The following is a 22,353-nucleotide window of genomic DNA, read 5'->3' on the forward strand; positions in this document are numbered from 1 at the left end:
AATGAAACATTAATGAAAGTACCAATTTGTTTATGTATTATTCTATCGAAGAACATCTTGGCTGCTTCCAATTTGTGACAATTATAAATAAAGTAACTATAAACGCTTATGTGCAAGTGTTTGTGTAGATGTAAGATTTCAACTAATTTGAGTAGGAGTGATATTGACGGCAATTATATAATACAATTACTATCTTACAAAATGGCTATCCCATTTTGTATTCCCACGAGCAAGGAATGACCATTCCTGTTTGACATCCTCAACAGCATTTGGTGTTGCTGATGTTTTAGATTAGCCATTCTCATAGGTGTATAGTGGTATTGTATTTTTGTTATTCTTTGTATCTTTGATGATGCATCCGTTTAGTTCTTTTGCCCATTTTGAACTGGATTATTTGTAATCTCTCCTGATAAATATATAGTGTGAGCTTGAAAAAAACTCTCTTGAAAAAAAAAAACCTCTCTTATTATTGGGTAAAGTATTCTAAAACCACCAAGTAGATCAGTTGATTTATGCTGTGTAGTTTACTACATTCTTAATAATATTTTGTCTCTAAGATGTGTCAATTACTGATAGAGGGGTATTTGAGTCACCAAATATAATAGTGAATTTATCTATTTTTCCTTGAAATTCTATTGGTTTTGCCTCCTGTATTTGGTGCACACTAGCATATTTATATAAGGATCACTATATATTCTTGGAGAACTGATTCCTTCATCATTACTTAATGCCTCTTGCTATCTCAGTAATTGTCTTTGCTCTGAAGTCAGCTTATCTGATTAATGTAGCTACTTTTAATTTCTTTTGATTAGTGTTAGCATGGTATATATTCTCATTCCTTTACCTTTAATTTGTCTGTGTCTATATTAAAAGTAGTTTTCTAGCAAACAATATATATATATATGGATCTTGGTTTGTTTGTTTGTTTTTGTAATCCTGTCTGAACTTTACTGTTTTTTGTTTGTTTGTTTTTGCACTAAGGATTGAACCTAGGGGTGCTTTACCACTGAGTCACACCCCCAGCCATTTTTTATATTTTATTTAGAGATGGGGTCTCACTGAGTTTCTTAGGGACTCACTAACTTGCAGAGGCTGGCTTTCAACTCGTGATCCTCCTGCCTCAGCCTCCTGAGCCTCTGGGATTACAGGAATGTGAAACAAAAAATGTCTATTTTTTAATTGATGTGTTTAAACTATAGATATTTAAAGTGATTTTTGTTATAATTGGATTAATACCTAAATGTTTGTCATTGATTTCTTTTTTAAAAAATTGTTCTTTATAGTTATACATGACAGGAGAGTCTATTTTGACATGTTTATACAAACATTGAATATATCTTATTCTAATTAGGATCCCAGTCTTGTGCATGTATATATGTTGAGATTCATTGTGGTGTATTCATATACGTACATAGGAAAGTTATGTCAAATTCTTTCTTTCCCTCCTATCTTTCCTTTTCTTCTTCCCTCCTTCCTTCCCTCTCTTACCCTCCTCTGTTTTTTGGATTTTTTAAATAATTTTTTTCTCACTCTCTTAAACCATCAATTATACTTCATTTTATACTATTTAAGTGGTGGTTTCTGTAGAGTTCACAATGTACTTTTACAGCAAATGCAAGTCCATTTTCAAAAACCATGATTTGATTTCACATGAAGTGCAATTACCTTATAATAAAACTCATTCATAAACAATGATTTTCTAATACATTGCTCATATTCTTATTTTCAAACAAAAACTTCTATGTGCTAGATCAGTTAAGCTTAAGAAAAGTGAAAATGTTTATTTTTATTTATTTATTTATCCTTTCTTTATATGGATATGAGTTTCTGATCAACATTTTTTTTCTTTAAGAAACTTTCACCATTTTTTAAAATAAGGAAGTTCAACTTGCAATAAGTTTCCTCATTTTTTTTTTCATCTCAGTCTTTTCTATTGCTGATACGGTTTTTGAAGAGAAATCTTATGCAATTTTCCTTCTTTATAGTGTCTTCATTAGGGTTTAATATCAAAGTAAAACTGGCTTCACAAATTAGTTGTGAAATGTTGTTTTCTTTTGGTCTCTGAAAAGCCTAATTTAGAATTACTTCTTCAACAAATATTTGAGAGTGGGAGATCCAACATGGCGGCGGGCGCAGAGAGATCAAGTCTCTGACCTCTTCAGCTGCATGGGCATAGGGAGTCTTAAACCATCGAAATGCTGTTTGCTCAGGAGCACTAGGCAATGCTGAGCTGACGTGGATCTGGGGTGAACAATCTACGCCTCTCAGAACACACATCGAGCCTGGAGCGGCTGAATTCAGGCTCCCGTTCGCCTGCGTCTTGCAGACAAACTGCTGTGACTCAGCACTAAAGGATCCTGATCCCGCTGAGACAACTTGTCCGCTTTTCCTGATCCTGCAGAGGTTAATACCAACCGAGCCTCCATAGGCAGTGGCCACAGGATTGAGAGGGGGTTTGGGAGAGCCGGTCAGGACCCACCCATTGCATCAGTCACTTGGCAAAGGGAACGAACTGTCACCATTCGCATGGGATATCAACATGGTGATACCGCTGTTGACCGGTGACGAGTTCTTGCTTCCCCAATGTTGAAGAATAACACCAAAGAAGCACGCCGAGGCAAGGTCAGAGTAGAAATTAGAAGTTTATTAAAGGACAGCAGAAAAGACTTCTCCCGGAGGAAGAAGGGGACCCAAGAGGTGGAATCCGTGGAAGTGCGGTTGTTTCCCCTTTTTATAGTTTTGGTGATGGAATGTAGGTTGGAAGGCCCGAGGGGTGGGACACAGGTGGGCCAAAGAAGTAATCTGGTCAGGAAGGACTTGAGTCAGCACCTTTTTGCTGGGGGCTGTTCATTAACATTTCTTTGAGGTGGACTTTGGCCTAGGGCCTTTTTGGGACTTCATTAACATTCCATGAGTTGTCCTGTGTTTTCCCTGAGTCATTCTCCGCATGGCCTCCATTTTAGATTTCACTCGATATTAGACCCATATTACACCCGATTTACCTAACTACACTGACTACCTAATTTTAAATCTGGCTTCAATGGCAGAGAACTGACGTCACCAGAATGCGGTGGAGGAGATAACTTCATTGAAACCAGCGGTGGCAGGTGTGTAACCCCCTAACCCCCCCCTCCACACAGCGGGGAAACCTCAAGGGCCCCTCCCAGCTCTCCCGTGAGCACGATAGTCAGACTGAGGGAACAGTGGCGCGGGACCCACAGCGCGGGACCCCCGGCTACCGCTCCCACCAGTGCTGACAACTGAGGTCGATTGCACAAGCTACTGGGGGAGTGGTTACCGGAGGGCAAGCAAAATACGCTGAGGGTTCTCAGCCCCAAGCTCCACAACCTTAGCGTCTGAGGGATTGGCAAACAGGGAGAGTGTGCCCAGTCATTCAAGAAAATAGGGCTCCCGGGAGCAGCAGACCTGGCGTGTAGCCAGTATTGTGGTGAGCGTCACCAATGAGCGGGGCCTGGCTGGAGGAAAAGTGGGGAAGTGTCTAGACACAAGAAAGGGCCCTAGGCACTCAGGATTGGAGACCCACCCAGTCGGGGAGGAGGAGGTGCTGCACAGTGATTGGTTCCCGCGTATTGAGAGGAGAAGCTTGGCCCGGTGGGCACAGCTCCACCTACTGGAAGAGAAGTTAATTGAACTCTAAGACTGCACTTTTTAATTTTTTTTTATTATTTGGTTTTTTTAAAATTGTTTTTTATTTTTATTTTTTATTATTTTTTTTAATTTTTAATTTTAATTTTAATTTTTATTATTTTTTTCTTTTTTTCTTTTTTATTTTCTATTTTTTTCTTTTGTCTTTTCAATTTCCTTATTCCTCTTTCCTTGAATTCTACCCGTTTACTCTCATTCTCTTTAGTGACTTCTTCCCTTCCCTTCTAATACCTTTCCTTCCAAGCATCACGACACTGTTTATGTGTAATTTACTAAATATGTATAGGTAAATGTTCCAAGGCATTATATAGTGCTACCAAGTCCCTAGCTACCCCCAAATACTCCAGACCATTCTCCTGTTAATATCCCTCGTCAGTAGAGCAACCTTCCAAGGTTGCCAAGAGATACCAACCTCAATTCCCCCATTCGACATAAATATAAGTCCCAAGAACAAATTGCAGACCGCTATATGCCATCAGAATCCGTACACAGTTTAGGAAACGAATGAATGTGCATTAAAGTGCAACAAAACTCATCATTTCTAGTCATAGTTTACCATCACAAAAGAGAGACTCCAGAAACACACAAAACCAAATAAATTTATAAGAGTAAACAGTAACTCAGCAGTCAAACAGAACAAGAAGTAACATGAGCATTAATACCAATACTTTTCAAGTTATTTCAGGAAATAGAAAAAGAGGGAACTCTTCCAAATTCATTCTATGAGGCCAACATCACCCTGATTCCGAAACCAGACAAAGACACTTCAAAGAAAGAAAACTACAGACCAATATCTCTAATGAACCTAGATGCAAAAATCCTCAATAAAATTCTGGCGAATCAGATACAAAAACACATCAAAAAAATTGTGCACCATGATCAAGTAGGATTCATTCCTGGGATGCAAGGATGGTTCAATATACGGAAATCAATAAATGTTATTCATCACATCAATAGACTTAAAGATAAGAACCATATGATCATCTCGATAGATGCAGAAAAAGCATTCAACAAAGTACAGCATCCTTTTATATTCAAAACATTAGAAAAACTAGGGAAAACAGGAACTTACCTTAACATTGTAAAAGCTATCTATGCTAAACCTCAGGCTAGCATCATTCTGAATGGAGAAAAATTGAAGGCATTCCCTCTAAAATCTGGAACAAGACAGGGATGCCCTCTCTCACCACTTCTGTTCAATATAGTTCTCGAAATACTGGCCAGAGCAATTAAACAGATGAAAGAAATTAAAGGCATAAAAATAGGAAAAGAAGAACTTAAATTATCACTATTTGCAAATAACATGATTCTATACCTAGAAGACCCAAAAGGGTCTATAAAGAAACTACTAGAACTAATAAATGAATTCAGCAAAGTGGCAGGTTATAAAATCAACACGCATAAATCAAAGGCATTCCTGTATATCAGCGACAAAACTTCTGAAATGGAAATGAGGAAAAACACTCCATTCACAATATCCTCAAAAAAAACGAAATACTTGGGAATCAACCTAACAAAAGAGGTGAAAGATTTATACAATGAAAACTACAGAACCCTAAAGAGAGAAATAGAAGAAGATCTTAGAAGATGGAAAAATATACCCTGTTCATGGATAGGCAGAACTAACATCATCAAAATGGCGATATTACCAAAAGTACTCTATTGGTTTAATGCAATGCCAATCAAAATCCCAATGGCATATCTTGTAGAAATAGATAAAGAAATCATGAAATTCATATGGAAAAATAAAAGACCCAGAATAGCAAAAGAAACTCTAAGCAGGAAGTGTGAATCAGGCGGTATAGCGATATCAGACTTCAAACTATACTACAGAGCAATAGTAACAAAAACAGCATGGTACTGGTACCAAAACAGGTGCGTGGACCAATGGTACAGAATAGAGGACAAGAGACTAATCCACAAAGTTACAACTATCTTATATTTGATAAAGGGGCTAAAAGCATGCAATGGAGGAAGGATAGTATCTTCAACAAATGGTGCTGGGAAAACTGGAAATCCATATGCAACAAAACGAAACTGAATCCCCTTCTCTCGCCATGCACAAAAGTTAACTCAAAATGGATCAAGGAGCTTGATATCAAATCAGAGACTCTGCGTCTGATAGAAGAAAAAGTTGGCTCCGATCTACATATTGTGGGGTTGGGCTCCAAATTCCTTAATAGGACACCCATAGCACAAGAGTTAACAACTAGAATCAACAAATGGGACTTACTTAAACTAAAAAGTTTTTTCTCAGCAAGGGAAACAATAAAAGAGGTAAATAGGGAGCCTACATCCTGGGAACAAATTTTACTCCTCACACTTCAGATAGAGCCCTAATATCCAGAGTATACAAAGAACTCAAAAAAATTAAACAATAAGATAACAAATAACCCAATCAACAAATGGGCCAAGGACCTGAAAGACACTTCTCAGGGAAGGACATACAATCAATCAACAAATACATGAAAAAATGCTCACCATCTCTAGCAGTCAGAGAAATGCAAATCAAAACCACCCTAAGATACCATCTCACTCCAGTAAGATTGGCAGCTATTATGAAGTCAAACAACAACAAGTGCTGGCGAGGATGTGGGGAAAAGGGTACACTTGTACATTGCTGGTGGGGCTGCAAATTGGTGCGGCCAATTTGTAAAGCAGTATGGAGATTCCTTGGAAAGCTGGGAATGGAACCACCATTGGACCCAGCTATTCCCCTTCTTGGACTATTCCCTAAAGACCTTAAAAGAGCATATTATAGGGATACTGCTACAACAATGTTCATAGCAGCACAATTCACAATAGCTAGACTGTGGAACTAACCCAGATACCCTTCAATAGATGAATGGATAAAAAAAATGTGGCATTTATCCACAACGGAGTATTACTCCACAATAAAAAATGACAAAATCATGGAATTTGCAGGAAAATGGATGGCACTAGAGCAGATTATGCTACGTGAAGCTAGCCAATCCCTAAAAAACAAATGCCAAATATCATCTTTGATATAAGGAGAGCCACTAAGAACAGAATAGGGAGGAAAAGCATGAGAAGAAGATCACCATTAAACAGGGATGAGAGGGGGGAGGGAAAGAGAGAGAAGGGAAATTGCATAGTAAAGGAAGGAGACCCTCATTGTTATACAAAAATTACATATAAGAGGAAGTGAGGGGAAAGGGGAAAAAACAAGAGAGAGAAATGAATTACAGTAGATGGGGTAGAGAGAGAAGATGGGAGTTGGGGGGAGGGGAGGGGAAGGGAGGGGGGATAGTAGAAGATAGGAAAAGCAGCAGAATACAACATACACTAGTATGGCAGAATGTAAAAAAGTGGATGTGTAACTGATGTGAATCTGCAATATGTATACGGGGTAAAAATGGGAGTTCATAATCCGTTTGAATCAAATGTATGAAATATGATATGTCAAGAGCTTTGTAATGTTTTGAACAACTAATAAAAAAAGAAAGAAGTTAAAAAAAAAGAAAAGCTATGATGAAAATTAACAAGGAGAATCTTCAAAAAAAATTCTTAAAATAGTGCAACCATATGTCTTAGCTATGTTATCCTTATGTATTTCTACAAAATGATTAAAGTCAGCATATTTTAATGATACATGCATGCCCTTGTATATTGGAGCACAATTCACAATTGTGAAGTTATGGAATCAACCCAGCTGTCCATCAACAGATGTATAGATAAAGAAAACATTACAAATATGCATAATGGAGTTTTGTTTGGTCATAAAGAACAAAATTATATCATCTCTAGAAGAATGGTTGGCCCAGCCAATACCATGTTAAGTGTAATGAGACAGACAATTATTGAAAATTTTCTCTCATAAGAGGAAGCTACAGGGGAAAAATATCAATGAAAAAGAATGTCATGAAAACAGAAGGAAAATTATTAGGGAGTCAGGGGTGGGAATAGAGGTGATGAAATACATTCGGGAATGAAATTATATTATATAACAAATATGAATATTCCAACATGAAACCTATTATTTAATAGAATTGTTATTTATGACACTAGGGGGCAAAAAAGTTTGCTTTGCGAGACAGGGAATGTAGCTCAGTGATAGAGTGCTTACCTAGCATGCATGAAACCCTGATTCAATCCCTAGCACCTCAAAAGTTTTGTGCTTATAGCATGTACATTAGTTTTGTAAAGAAAGCAAGCACACAAGAAAAGGAAAAATCTGAAGAGGAGAACTAACACAATGGGATTAAAATATATATGCTCCATTAAGGGTTATGTTAGATTCAAAGGTAATTTGGAGTAAGCAAAAATGTTTATAAAGATTAAGACTTAAAAACAAATATTTGAGAAATTACCCGTAAAACCATTTGGGACTGGAATATCTTTGTGTGGGAGGGTTTAAGAGTTTTGAATTATAGTTCTTTAATAAACTCACATGAATTTTAATTTTATCTTTTGGCCTTATGTTAGCTTTGGTATATTTTGATTTTTCTAAAAATTTGTTCTTTTTTTCCAAATTATCAAACTTACTGACATGAGTTTATAATATATGATTGAAATATTTAATAATTATTAATGAATATTAGTCATCTAAATTAATGGATTTCACTGTGACTTTCCATATATGTATATATCATGTTTTTGTCATATCCACCATCCCTTCTACCCTCTCTTGTCCTCCTCTTTATTTCCCCACTTCACCTGGTCCACCTAATAGTCCCTTCTATTTACAGGTTGTTTTAATTTTAATTTCAAAAATATATAAAAAGAAAGGAAAGAAGAAGAAAAAGAAAACATGTGATACTTGTATTTCTGCTCCTGGCTTTTTTCACTAAACATGACGTGCTCTTATTCCATTCATTTTTCTGTAAATGATGATATCCTTCTTAATGACTGAATAATATTAGGGCTGGAATTGTGGTTCAGTGGTAGAGTGTTCACCTAGCACATGTGAGGCCCTGGGTTCGATCCTCAGCACCACATAAAAACAAATAATTAAATGAATAATATGCTACTATGTATGTAGATTTTTTTAATTGCAGTTTCAATCTTGTTATTGACTTATATACTTTTTATTTTTAAGATCTTCTTGGTTCAATTTTTGTAGGTCATTTGTATTGAGAATTTGTCCATTTCTTCTATATATTCTAATATTGGCATATGGTTTTAGAAAATATTCCCTAATGGCCCTCTGGATTTCAATGGTAACTTTTAAAATATTCCTATTTTTTCTCCACTTTTATTAATTTGGATCTTCTCTCTTCCTTTTGGTTTGTTTAGGTAAGTTTTGTCAATTTTGCTATCTTTTAAAAGAACCAATTCTTAATTCTAGTGATCCTTTGTATTGTTCTTCTCTATTTCATTTATTTGTACTCAAATCTTCATCTTTTTCTCCTACTAATGATTTTGGATTTGATTTGTTCTTGTTTTTCTAAGACCTTGAGATACATCATTAGGTCATTTATTTGAGAGCTCCTTTTTAAAAATGTAGACACATATAGCTATAAACTTCCTTTTGAGTGCCACTTTTGCTGTACTCTATAGAGTTTTGTAAGTTGTGTTTCTATTGTTTTAATTGATTCTTTTTAGTTATATATGACTATACACACACACACACAAAATACTATGACATAATTATAAAACCATGAAATATAATTTGTTCTAATTCAGTCCCCAGTCTTTCCCTTACCCTCCCATCTCCTACTCACTGTTCCTTTACTTTCATGGGAGGTCTTTCCATCTTCTAAGGTCTTCCTCAATTTCTTTCTTTAGTATTCTATAGTTTTCATTGTAGAGGCCCTTTCCCTCTTTTTGTTAGAATATTTTATTATTTTTTTAGGCTATAGTGAATGTGATAGTTTTCCAAATTTCTTTTTCAGTAGGCTTATCATTGGAATATAGGGAACATGATTGATTTATGGGTGTTGATTTTTTATCCTGCTACTTTGTTGAATTCATTTATGAGTTCTAGAAGTTTACTAGAGCAGTTTGGGTTTTTTTTGTATTCTAAATATAAGATCATGTCATCAGCAAAAAGGTAATTTGAGCTCTTCTTTTCCTATTTGTATCCCTTTAACTTTCTTCTCTTTCTTAATTGCTCTGGATAGAATTTCAAGTACTATGTTGAATAGGAGTGTTAAAAGTGGGAGTTCTAGTCTTGCTCCTGTTTGGAGGAAATGCTTTCAGTTTTTCTCCATTCAGCATAATGTTAGCCTTGGGTTTGTCATATAGCCTTTACAATGTTGAGGTAGATTCCTTCTACTCCTAGTTTTTTTTAATAGTGTTTAAACATGAATGCATGCTGTATTTTGCTTTTTCTGCATCTATTGAGATAATAATTTGATTCTTGTCCTTAACACTGTTTAGGTAGTGAGTTACATTTATTGATTTCCATATGTTGAACCCACTCTTGCATTCCTAGGATGAATCCCACTTAGTAGTAGTGCAGTATCTTTTTGATATGTTTTGTATGCAGTTTGCAAATATTTTATTAGGAATTTTTGCATCTATTTTTATCAAGGATATTGAAATAAAGTTTTCTTTTCTTCATGTGTCTTTTTCTGGTTTTGGTAGCTTCATATAATGAGTTTGGGAGGGTCCCCTCCTTTTCTGTTTCATGGAATAATTTGAGAAGGATCAGTATTAGTTTTTCTTTAAAGGTCTGGTAGAACTCAGCTAAGAATTCATGCAGTTGTGAGCTTTTCTTTGTTGGAAGCCTTTTGATGGCTATTTCACTTTCATTACTAGAAATTGATCTGTTTAAGTTTTCTATGTCCTCCTGGTTTAATTTGGGCAGCTCATTTGTCTCTAGAAATTTGCTGATGTCTTCAAGATTTTCTAGCTTATTGGAGCACAAATTTTCAAAATAGTTTCTGAAAATCCTTAGGATTTCAGTAGCGTTTGTAGTAATATTTTCTTTTTCATCTCATATTTTGATAATTTGCATTTTTCTCTTTCTTTTAGTGAGTTTGGCTGAGAATTTATCAATTTTGTTTATTCTTTCAAAAATCTGTTGTTTTTTTTTTGGGGGGGGGGAGTGGGTACCAGGTAATGAACTCAGAGGCATTTAAACACTGAGCCACATCCCCAGACTTATTTTGTATTTTTATTTAGAGACAGAGTATCACTGACTTGCTTAGCACCTCACTTTTGCTGATTCTGTTTGGTCCAAATTATTAATTGTAGTTTTTAGATCTATAGAATATTTACTTAGTTTTTGTTTGAGGATATATCCAATGATGAAAGAGATATGTTAAAGTTACCCAGTATTATTGTATTGTGGTCTACTTGATTCTTAATATTTAGAAGAGTTTGTTTGATGTACACAGATGCTTCATTGTTTGGGGCATAAATACTTATAATCATTATGTATTTTGGGTGTGTTATTCCCTCAAGCAGTATGAAATGAGTTAATTACTTCTGGCTTGAAATCCACTTTATCTGATGAGAATGGTAACCCCTGTTTGTCTGCAAGATCCATGTGAGTGGTATGTTTTTTGCCATCTTTTCACTTTCAGTCTGTGGATATCTCTGCTTGTGAGATGAATCTCTTGCAGACAACATATTGTTGGGTCTTGTTTTTAATTCAGTCTGCCTGTGTCTTTTTTTTTTTTGGAATGGGTGGGGTACCAGGGATTGCATAAAGTTTATTTATTCATTGGTACTGGGGTTTGAACTCAGGGACACTCAACAACTGAGCCATATCCCTAGCCCTATTTTGTATTTCTTTTTAGAGACAGAGTCTCACTGAATTGCTTAGTGCCTCACTTTTTCTGAGGCTGGCTTTGAACTCATGATCCTCCTGCCTCAGCCTCCTGAGCTGCTGGGATTATAAGGGTGTGCCACTGCTCCAGGCCCTGTGTCTTTTGATTGAATAATTTAGACCATTTACTTTTAATGTTATTATTGAGAGCTGATTTTTATTACCTGCCATTTTGATTTATTTCCAATGTTTAAATTGGGTTTGATTCTCCTTATTATTGACTATGCTTCTAGTGTGATGCCTACTCTTGCTGGTTCTCAGTTTTACTTTTAATTTCTTCTTCATGAAATATTTTATTGAGTATGTTTTGTAGTGCAAGCTTTCTAGTTATTAATTCTTTAAGTTTTTGTCTATCATGGGAAGTTTTTATTGTATCTTCAATTTATAGCTTAATTGTGTTGGGTATACTGTTCCTGGTCAGCATCCATTATATTTAAGAGGTTGGTATATAGTATTACAAACTCTCCTTGCTTTTAGAGTTTGGGTTGAGAAATCAGCTGGAATCCAGATTGGTTTACCTTTAAATGTGACTAGTCATTTTTCTCTTGTAGTTTAAAAAATTCTATTCTTATTCTCTGTGTTAGGCATTTTCATAATAATGTGTCTGTTGTGACGTTGTATATTTGGAGTCCTATACACCTTCTGTAGTTGAATTTCCATTTCATTCTTAAGGATTGAAAAGTTTTCTGATATCATCTGATTGAAAATATTGTACATGTCTTTAGTTTGAGTTTTAGAGCTTCATCTATCCCAGTGAATCTTAAATTTGTTATCTCACATTTCTTGAATATTCAACTTTATTTTCAAGATTATATACTTTGTCTTCAAGGCTTCAAAATCTGTCCTCAAAGTGGTCTAATCTATTGGTGACATTTTCCTTTGAATGTTTAATTTGATTTATTGATTCCATCATTGCAAAGATTTGTTTGATTCTTTTTCAGAATCTCTCTTTATTGAGGTGATATTTCACTTCCTGTATTTTTTTCTCTGATTTCACTCCTTATATCATCTGTTAGCTCATAGAACAGTTTATGAATTTTCTAAATGTTATCTCTGAAATTTCCTCCACTGTGGTGTCAAGGAAGTCTGTTGTTGAAGCATTATAGGCTGTTTGAGATGGTTTTTTGGCCTGCTTTTTTACATTGTTTGTATGTCTACGTATCTATCGATATAGTTCTAAATTATTTTAAGTGAAGAACTACTATGTGTGATTCTTTTTCTTAAAGTTGGATGGGTTGGATGCATATCTATAAAATGATATTTTAATTCAATGTGTGACCTTTGCTGATCCCAATATCAACTCCACTCTAAGAGATCCACTTGGATCCTATGTACTGTAATCACTTCTGGTCAAGCCTCATACTATTCAACCTTGTAAAAATAAAAACTTGTTGCAATTGTTCTCTGCAGTTCTTTAAATTCAGTTATGAACCCATAATAAATTTCAAATAGGTCAAAAAGTATTTAAGTTTAGTAAACTTATTATAACCTTAAGTGAGTGCTAAAAGGAGGGAAGAAGAAAGTTTTTGCAAATGGGGAGTGAAAAAAAGAAGGCAATAAAGAGAAAATAAAGAGAGAAATAGAGAAAGAGAGAGAAAATGAATGTGTGAGAAAGAAGATATAAAAGTAATTTACACAAAGATAGAAAGAGAAATAGATGAATGGGTGTTATTTGAGGTAGTAGCAGATAGTGCAATAGAATGAGTAGGACATAGGAAGAACAAGTATAAACAAGATAGGAAAGCAATGATAGGAAGATTGATTCCAGTTAATTATTTAAACCATTAGATGAAATACATTCAAATGGGTTGGAGGTACAACATTCTTTATAGGGTTAACAATTATCATTCAAAATAAGGAGTTATTTATGTTATCAAATTTGACATTGGTATTGGTTATAGTCTTGGAGAGTGAAGTGTTGTGAGTAAGCTGATTCTAATATTGCAGGCTCTAAAGGAACCCTGTGTTTGCTGAGGGTCACTGCTATACCTTTTCCTCTCTGCTAAATTCTTTTCACTGTAGTGAGGATCCTGGTAGCTGTCTATGTGTGCAGGCATAGTGATTGTGAGTTTTCTGCCAGTGGATTTTCTCTTGCGCAGTAGGTTTCCGCCTGCTGTCTCTACTCTCTGAGATGTTACAGTGAAGGGTCTCTGGTGGTTCACCTGCACTCTATTTTCTGTTGCCCCAGGAGGTGAATGTTGGGCATCGATTCCTCTGCTTAATAAGTATGGTGCAAAGTCCTGCAAGTATCCAAACAAAGCTCTGTCATTTGCCAGTTGTGATTACAGTTTAGGCTGTGTATCTATTAAGGCTGGTATCTGGTGCTTTCTGTTGCATAGCTTCTTGCAATTTCCTGCTGGTTTTATATATTACTGGATATTCAGGCAGCTACATGATTAGTGTAACTTCATATCTGTACAAGCATAAGAATGGAATCCTACTTGGAATGGGTTGTACTCCATATATGTATAATGTGTCAAAATACACTCTACCATCATGTATATCTAAAATCAACAAATAAAAAAAATTCATTGACAAAGAAAAAAATATCTTTATGGCTGGATTTCAAGAAGGCCTACTGCAGGAGGGCTTCCCTTTGGTTTAATTTGCAGCTGTCTGGGCATGGGAAGATGCTGTGCTGATTTAAGAGTGTGACTAGTCAGGTGCGGACTCACCAAGATGGTTGCAGGGGCCCCTGCTCAGCATTTTTCCCCAACAATTTAGTTTTAAGTTGGTTTGTGCTATTTAAAGGAGACTTGTGATTTTAAATTTTGTCTATATTTTAAATAGTTTCCCAATAGTTTAAGAGAATATCTACTCCCTGCCTGTCCTTCTCTCTCTGTTGTCCTATTCCTCACTCATCCATAGGTTTGGGTTAGGGCACTCTGAGTTTTAATTTCTACCCTGGTAACCCATCTTCCAGTCACTCCAGGTCTCAGATTATGTAGTTTTGAGTATTAGAGCAGTTATTTTGTCATTCACCTTAGAGCAGTTATTTTTTCATTCAATTCTGCTTTTAGTCAATGCCTCCTTTTTGTGGTGTGAGGAGATTGGGACTTGCTGTTTAGTTCATTTCACCTCTACCACTTTCTCCATCCTCCTCAATTTTAATTTGATTTTAGGAATTTTTAAGTATCACCCCTGACTTATTCAACACCCCAGTTTTCATTTAAAAATGTATTGCTTAATCTTTATGTGTTGGTTGAATTTATTTCATTTTAAATTTGATATCTAGTTTCATTTCATTATGTTCTGATAAGATGCAATAAATTATTTCCCAAAGGACTTAAAACTGCATACTTCAGGGACATAGCCACATCAATGTTTATAGCAGCACAATTCACAATAGCTAAATTGTGGAACCAACCTAGATGCTCTTCAGTAGATGAATGAATATAGAAAATGTGACACACACACACACACACACACATTCACACATACACAATGGAATATTATTCAGCATTAAGAGAGAAAAAAATCATGGCATTTGCAGATAAATGGATGGAGTTGGAGAATATAATGCTAAGTGAAATTAGCCAATCCCAAAAAAACAAATGCCAAATGTTTTCTCTGATATAAGGATGTTGATTTATGAGGGTGGGAGCATTGGAGGATTAGACAAACACCTGATAAGGCAAAGGGGTGGGAGAGGAAGGGAGGGAGTGTGGGGGTAAGAAAGACAGTGGAAAGAGATGGACATCATTATCCTAAGTACACGTATGAAGACACGAATGGTGTAACTCTACTTTGTGTACAACCAGAAATATAAAAAAATGTGCCCTGTATGTGTAATATGAATTGTAAATGCATTCTTCTGTCATATATAACAAATTAGAATAAATTTTTAAAAATCTAAAAAAATAATATGGGCATATTTTAAAAATATTATTGTGATTTTGATTTTAACTCCACTTTACATATCTATAATACTTAAAGACCCCAAAGTAATATAAAATGTTTAATAACCTGAAAAGGAATTTAAAATAATGATCTGAAGCTAATGGAACTGGATATAAGAGAATACAGATTTACAGTTCAATAAAAGCAGAAATGTTCTATGTTGTATTTATTCTCTAAATGAGAAATTTAAAAAGAGATACCATAAAATAGAACAAAACAGATATCTTCTATACAGTTGAAATACTTTAGGATTATGGTCTGCAGTGTCCAAACATAAATATTTACTTACCAACCACTTTGTCTAAGTCTAAATGAAATATTATATCACTAATCGATGGCTGCAATTTTGGAAAGTTTTCTGATGTATCTGAGGTTGCTTCATATTTAGCTGTAAATAGTAATAGAGCACCATATTAGTTTATTTAAAAAGATAATGAACATCTTTTTACATATAAAACTAATGGTTTGTTTCAGATAAAATTACATAAGACTAATTAGTGGTATATTACCTTACAGTCACATAAATCTATTTACTTCAAAATTTAACAACCTAATTACTCAATTAAATGCAAATATGCCCAATAATCTTAAAAAGCTATAAAAGTAGTCACCTTATGACAAGTATTATATATGGACAACTTTTCAAATATTATCTCATTAATTATCAAAACAATTGAAGTAGCTATTTTATTCCCCTTTAACAGATGAAGAAGGTAGAGTTTAGAGTTATTATGCATATTATTAAAAAGTCACAGTTATTAAAAGCAAAAACTTTAAATGAATTGGTTCTTTTGGATCTCAGAAACTATTCTCCAGCTAATAAATGCCTACTGGGACTGGGCATGCAATATGGGTAAAATGAACCTATAATAATTGGGGTGGCATAAAAAAGCAGAGGTAAAGTGGAGAGTATCTGTTTTACATAAAACAATTATACTCATTGATTGCCACAAATGCAGATTGATGTTCTGAAGTCTTCTAAATTCTCAAAAGAAATAAAAAATCTAGACATTTGAAAGAGTTGAAAATAATTTAAAAGTTTAAGCATATTTAAAAGACAAAACAAGTCATTAGAACCACAGAGGACTACTTATTCTTAGGAAAAGATTAATTCTAACATATGGGTGGTATTTGAGATCCAATCAGTGGTATATTCCTTTAGAAAATATCACATTTACCAATCAATGTATGGTGCTACCACATAGAATCAGGGAAAAGTATTTATAGATCATATTCTCCAGTTGTCTATCCCTCATCAAATCACTTCTAAGGTACATCATTATGTGTCTTCCAGGGACAGATGGTTTTATATTAACTTAAATGTGTTTATTTTTTGTAGTGGCAATTGAACCCAGGGGTGTTTTATCACTGAGATTGACTAAAGATAATGAACATCTTTTTATATATCATTATTAGCCATTTGAACCTCTTTTGAGAAGTGTATGTTCAGTTCATTTGACCACTTATTAATTGGTTTATTTGCTTTTATGGTGTTAAGTATTTTGTGGTTTTTATTGGTGCTTTTAATGACATATAATAGTGAAATTCATTGTGATATTTTCATATATGTACATAACATAATTTGATCAATCTCATTCCCTAGTATTTTTCCTTTTTGTACCCTCTTCCCTCTCCCTGTCCATTTCCCTTACTAGACTTCCTTATACTAATATATTTTTTTTAAAGAGAGAGAGAGAGAAAGAGAATCTTTTTTTTGTAGGTGGACACAACACAATGCCTTTATTTTTTTTATGTAGTGCTGAGAATCAAACCTGGGCCCGCCCGTGCTAAGTGAGCGCTCTACAGCTGAGCCACATCCCAGCCCCCTTATACTGATATTTTAGATTAATACATTATAAGTATATATAAAAGATATATATAAAAGATTCATTATGTAATATTTATAAATGTACAGAGCATAATTTAGTCTATTTCATATGACAGTATTTTTCACATGCCCTCCCCAATTTGGAACCCCTTCCTCTACTCTATTTGTCACCCTTCTATTTTGTTGTTGAGATTGTTGTTTTATTCCTTTGTTTTCTCTCTAACTTCTATATAGATTTCTGCATACATTCGAATCTTGAATTTCTGAGTATGGGTTATTTCACTTAGCATAATGTTCTCCAGTTCTACCCACTTAACAGCAGATGGCAAACTTTCACTATTTCGTTATGTGTGTGGAAAACAGTGTGTGTGTGTGTGTGTGTGTGTGTGATTATTTGTTGATAGGTTTTTTTAAGCTGGTTCGATAACTTGGCTATTTTGAATTGCACTGCTATAAACATTATGAATGTTATCACTATGATATGCTGATTTTAGTTCTTTTGAACAAGCACCAATTAGTGAGATAGCTCAGTCCATTCCTAGTTTTTGCAGAATATTTATAGTCTTCCAAAGTGGTTGTTCTAATTTGTAGTCCCAAATCTTTCCCCCCACATTCTCACCAGCATTTATCATTATTTGTATTCTTGACAATTGCCATTGTAACTGGACAGAGATGAAACTTCCGTGTAATTTTGATATTCATTTTACTGATTATTTAGGATGTTGAACATTTTTTTCTTATCTTTGTTGGTCATTTGTATTTCTTCTTATGAGAAATGTCTGTTAAAATCATTTGCCCATTTACTGATTGGATTTTTGTTTTTTGTTTTTTTCTAATGTTTTTTTTTTAGTCCTTTATATATTCTGAATACTAATACCCTATTGGGAGAGCAGCTGGAAAACATTTCTCTCCCATTTTATAAATGCTTTATTTATTTTCTTCTTTTCCTTTACCATGAATATGTTTTATAATTTGATGACATTGTACTTATCAATTCTTGGTTTTATTTCTTATTAAGGAAGTTGATGTCATTGCTGATATGTTGAAGTTTTGACCCTGTTTTCATCTAGCAGTTACTTATCCTCTGGGTTTCAGAACAATCTTTAGTGATAAGTCCTTCTTTCTCTCTAATTTTGTTGATTTGGGTTGGCTCTCTCTCTCTTACATTTAGTCTAAGCATTTAATAACTTGTTTATCTTTCAAAAAAATATTTATTTATTTTTTAGTTGAAGTTGGATATAATATCTTTATTTTATTCATTTATTTATTTTTTTTGCTTTTATATGGTACTGAGGATTGAACCCAGCACTTCACACGTGCTAGGTGAATGCTCTACAGCTGAGCCACAACCCCAGACCCCTTTGGCAATTTTTAAAATTCTCTATTTTGTTAATTTTGGTTCTGATCTTAATTATTTCCTGTCTTCTTCTGATATGGGAATTAGTTTGTTCCTGATTTTTTATACATCAAGATTTAACAATAGATGGTTTATTTGGAATCTTTCTGCAGTGTTTTGTTTTTTAAATATAGGCATTTAATGCTATAAACTTACTTAACTCTTAGAAATTTTAAAATTTCTCTCCTCATTCCTTAATTAATTTCACTTTCAAAATGCTGTCATTTAATCTCTGTAAGGTTATGTGGTCTACAATTTTTCTTGCTGTTAATTTTTAATTTCATTTTTGTGATATGACAAGATATAAGGGATTATTCGACTTTTGGTATTTCCTAATTTGCTTTGTCTCCTAAACTATGATCTATCTTGGAGAAAATTCTGTGAACTTCTGAGAATAAGGTGAATTCAGCTGTTGTTGGAAGAACTACTCTATAGATTTGATTTATATATTATATACATATATATTACATGTGTTCCATTTGATTTATAGTACTTTTTACATATGAAGTATATTTATAGATTTTATGTCTGGATGACCTGTCTCTTGGTGAGAGAGGTTTGTGGAAATGATCCACTATTATAGTACTTGTGTCTATATGAAACCTTATGTGTTTTATGTAATTAGATGCACCAAATTTAGAGGCATTAATATTTGCTATTGTTATATCTTCCTGTTGGGATTGTTCCATTTATCAGTGTAAAATTAACTTACTTGTCCTTTCTGATTAAGTTTTACTTAAAATCTGCTTTGAAAAAAAAATAAAGTCTGCTTTGTTAGATACAAAAATAGTCACTCCTACTTGTTTTCAGACTCCCTTTGAAGGAATATCCTTTCCATCCTTTAACTTTCAGGGTGAATGTCTTTGCCTATGAATCTATCGCAAATTGCATAGAGCTGGCTCATGTTTTTTTCCACTCTGCCAGTCAAGGCCTTTTACTTGGAGAGTTGAAGCTGTAAATATTGAGTTATTATGGAGAGATGTTTATTATTTCTTGCTATCTTGATTTGTTTCATGTACTTACTTCTGTCTTAATTTTTATTTGCTTAGCTGCCCTTCTAGTAAGCTTCATTCATTTGGGAGCTCTGGGATTTTTAAAGTTCTTCTCAGTGTAGATTTCATTAAGTGTTTTCTGTAACGCAGGCTTATGAATTCTTTTAGTTTATCATTGAAAAGTTTTTCTCTTTGATTCTAAAGTATAGCTTTGCTGGACATAGCAATTTTGGTTAGCAATTACTTTTTTAGATGGATTATTTCATTCCATGCCCTTCTGGATTTTAGAGAGTAAGATGAGAAGTCAAAAGTAAGTCTCATTGTTTACCTCTAAATGTGACCTGACAATTTTTCCTTGAGAATTTTAATATTCTGCCCTTAGCTTTTATGTTAGGTATTTTAATTATTATGCAGCTTGTTCCTTTTTGATCTTGTTTGTTCCATTATTCATGTATGTGTGTGTCCATCTCATGCCTAAGTTTTGAAATTTTTTCTGATATTATTTCACTAAAAAGGATATTAATGCCATTAGCCTCTATCTCAGTATCCTCTTTAATTCCAATCACTCCCAAACTTGGTCTCAGTGTTGTGCCAAAGTTCACATATATTCTGATCATGACTTTTAAAATTTTTTTTCCTTTAATGCTTACTGAGTATGTAGATTCATATATCCTCCTGTCTTCCAGGCCTGAAGTTCTCGCTTCTATGTAGTCTAATCTATAGGTGATACTTTCAACTGAACCTTTGTCAAGAAAAACAGGGCTGTATCTGTGTGGGTTTATTTATGTGTCCTATATTCTATTTCATTGGTCTAAATATCTGTTTTCATGCTACTACCATACTGTTTATGTTACTATGGCTGTATAGTATATTTTGAAATCAGATATTATAATGATGCCTCCAGTATTGCTTATTTTGCTCAGAATGGGTTTGACGATTCTGGGTTATTAATTCATTTGCTTCAGAATTTTTTTCTAGTTCTGTAAAGACCATCACTGATACATTTGATGAAGGTTGCATTAATTCTGTAGATCAATTTTGATAATATGGCCATTTTAACAATATTAATTCTGTCTATCTATGAATATGAGGGGTCTTTCTATCTTCTATCTTCTTCTATTTCTTTTTTCATCATTGTGTAGTTTTCTTGGAGGTATTTTACCTCCTTGGTCAGGTTCATTCCTATGCATTTTATTTATTTACTTATTTTGAAGCTATTGTAAATAGAATTGTTTTCCCGACTTCTTTCATAGCATATTCATGGTTGGTGTATAGAAAAGTTAATGATTTTTGTATGTTGACTTTGTACCCTAGTACTTTGTTGAATTTGTTTATCAGCTCTAGAAGTCTACTAATGGAGTTTTTTGATCCTCTAAGTATAGAATAATGTCCTCCTATCCCTGAAATCAGGGATAAGCTGACTTATTTCTTTCCTATTTCCTATCTTTTTCTTTCTTATTTGTACTTCTTTCACTTCCTTCTTTTGTCTGATTGCTCTGGCTAAAATTTCAAATACTATGTAGGACTGTAGTGGTGAGAGTGGATTTCCTTGTCTTGTTCCTATTTATAGAGAACAAGCTTTCTGTTCTCCTCCATTCTGTACAATGTTAGCTTTGGGTTTGTCATATATAGCATTTATTATGTTAAGGTAAGTTCCTTCTACTTATAGTTTCTTTAGCATTTTTGTCATGAAAGGATATTCAATTTTGGCTAGAATTTTTCTGCTTATTCATCTATTCAAATGCTCATGTGACTTTTCTTTTTTTTCTATTTATGTGATGTATCATATTTATTAATTTGCATATATTGAACCAAACTTGCATCCCTAGAATGAAGCCAACTTCATTGTGGTGAACAATATTCTTTTTTTTTTTTTTAAATTTTTTATTGTTGGTTGTTCAAAACATTACATAGTTCTTGATATATCATATTTCACAATTTGATTCAAGTGGGTTATGAGCTCCCATTTTTACCCCATATACAGATTGCAGAATCACATCAGTTGCACATCCATTGATTTACATATTGCCATATTAGTGTCTGTTGTATTCTGCTGCCTTTCCTATCCTCTACTATCCCCCTCCCCTCCCCTCCCCTCCCCTCCCCTCATCTCTCTCTGCCCCCTCTACTGACATTCGTTTGTCCCCCTTGTATTATTTTTCCCCTTCCCCTCACTTCCTCTTGTATGTACTTTTGTATAACTCTGAGGGTCTCCTTCCATTTCCATGCAATTTCCCTTCTCTCTCCCTTTCCCTCCCACCTCTCATCCCTGTTTAATGTTAATCTTCTTCTCATGCTCTTCGACCCTACTCTGTTCTTAGTTACTCTCCTTATATCAAAGAAGACATTAGGCATTTGTTTTTTAGGGATTGGCTAGCTTCACTTAGCATAATCTGCTCTAATGCCATCCATTTCCCTGTAAATTCTATGATTTTGTCATTTTTTAATGCAGAGTAATACTCCATTGTGTATAAATGCCACATTTTTTTATCCATTCATCCATTGAAGGGCATCTAGGTTGGTTCCACAGTCTAGCTATTGTGAATTGTGCTGCTATGAACATCGATGTAGCAGTGTCCCTGTAGCATGCTCTTTTTAGGTCTTTAGGGAATAGACTGAGAAGGGGAATAGCTGGGTCAAATGGTGGCTCCATTCCCAGCTTTCCAAGAAATCTCCATACTGCTTTCCAAATTGGCTGCACCAATTTGCAGTCCCACCAGCAATGTACAAGTGTACCCTTTTCCCCACATCCTCGCCAGAACTTGTTGTTGTTTGACTTCATAATGGCTGCCAATCTAAATGGAGTGAGATGGTATCTTAGGGTGGTTTTCAT

Source organism: Marmota flaviventris, chromosome 12, assembly GCF_047511675.1.
Source record: "Marmota flaviventris isolate mMarFla1 chromosome 12, mMarFla1.hap1, whole genome shotgun sequence".
Taxonomy (NCBI): domain Eukaryota; kingdom Metazoa; phylum Chordata; class Mammalia; order Rodentia; family Sciuridae; genus Marmota; species Marmota flaviventris.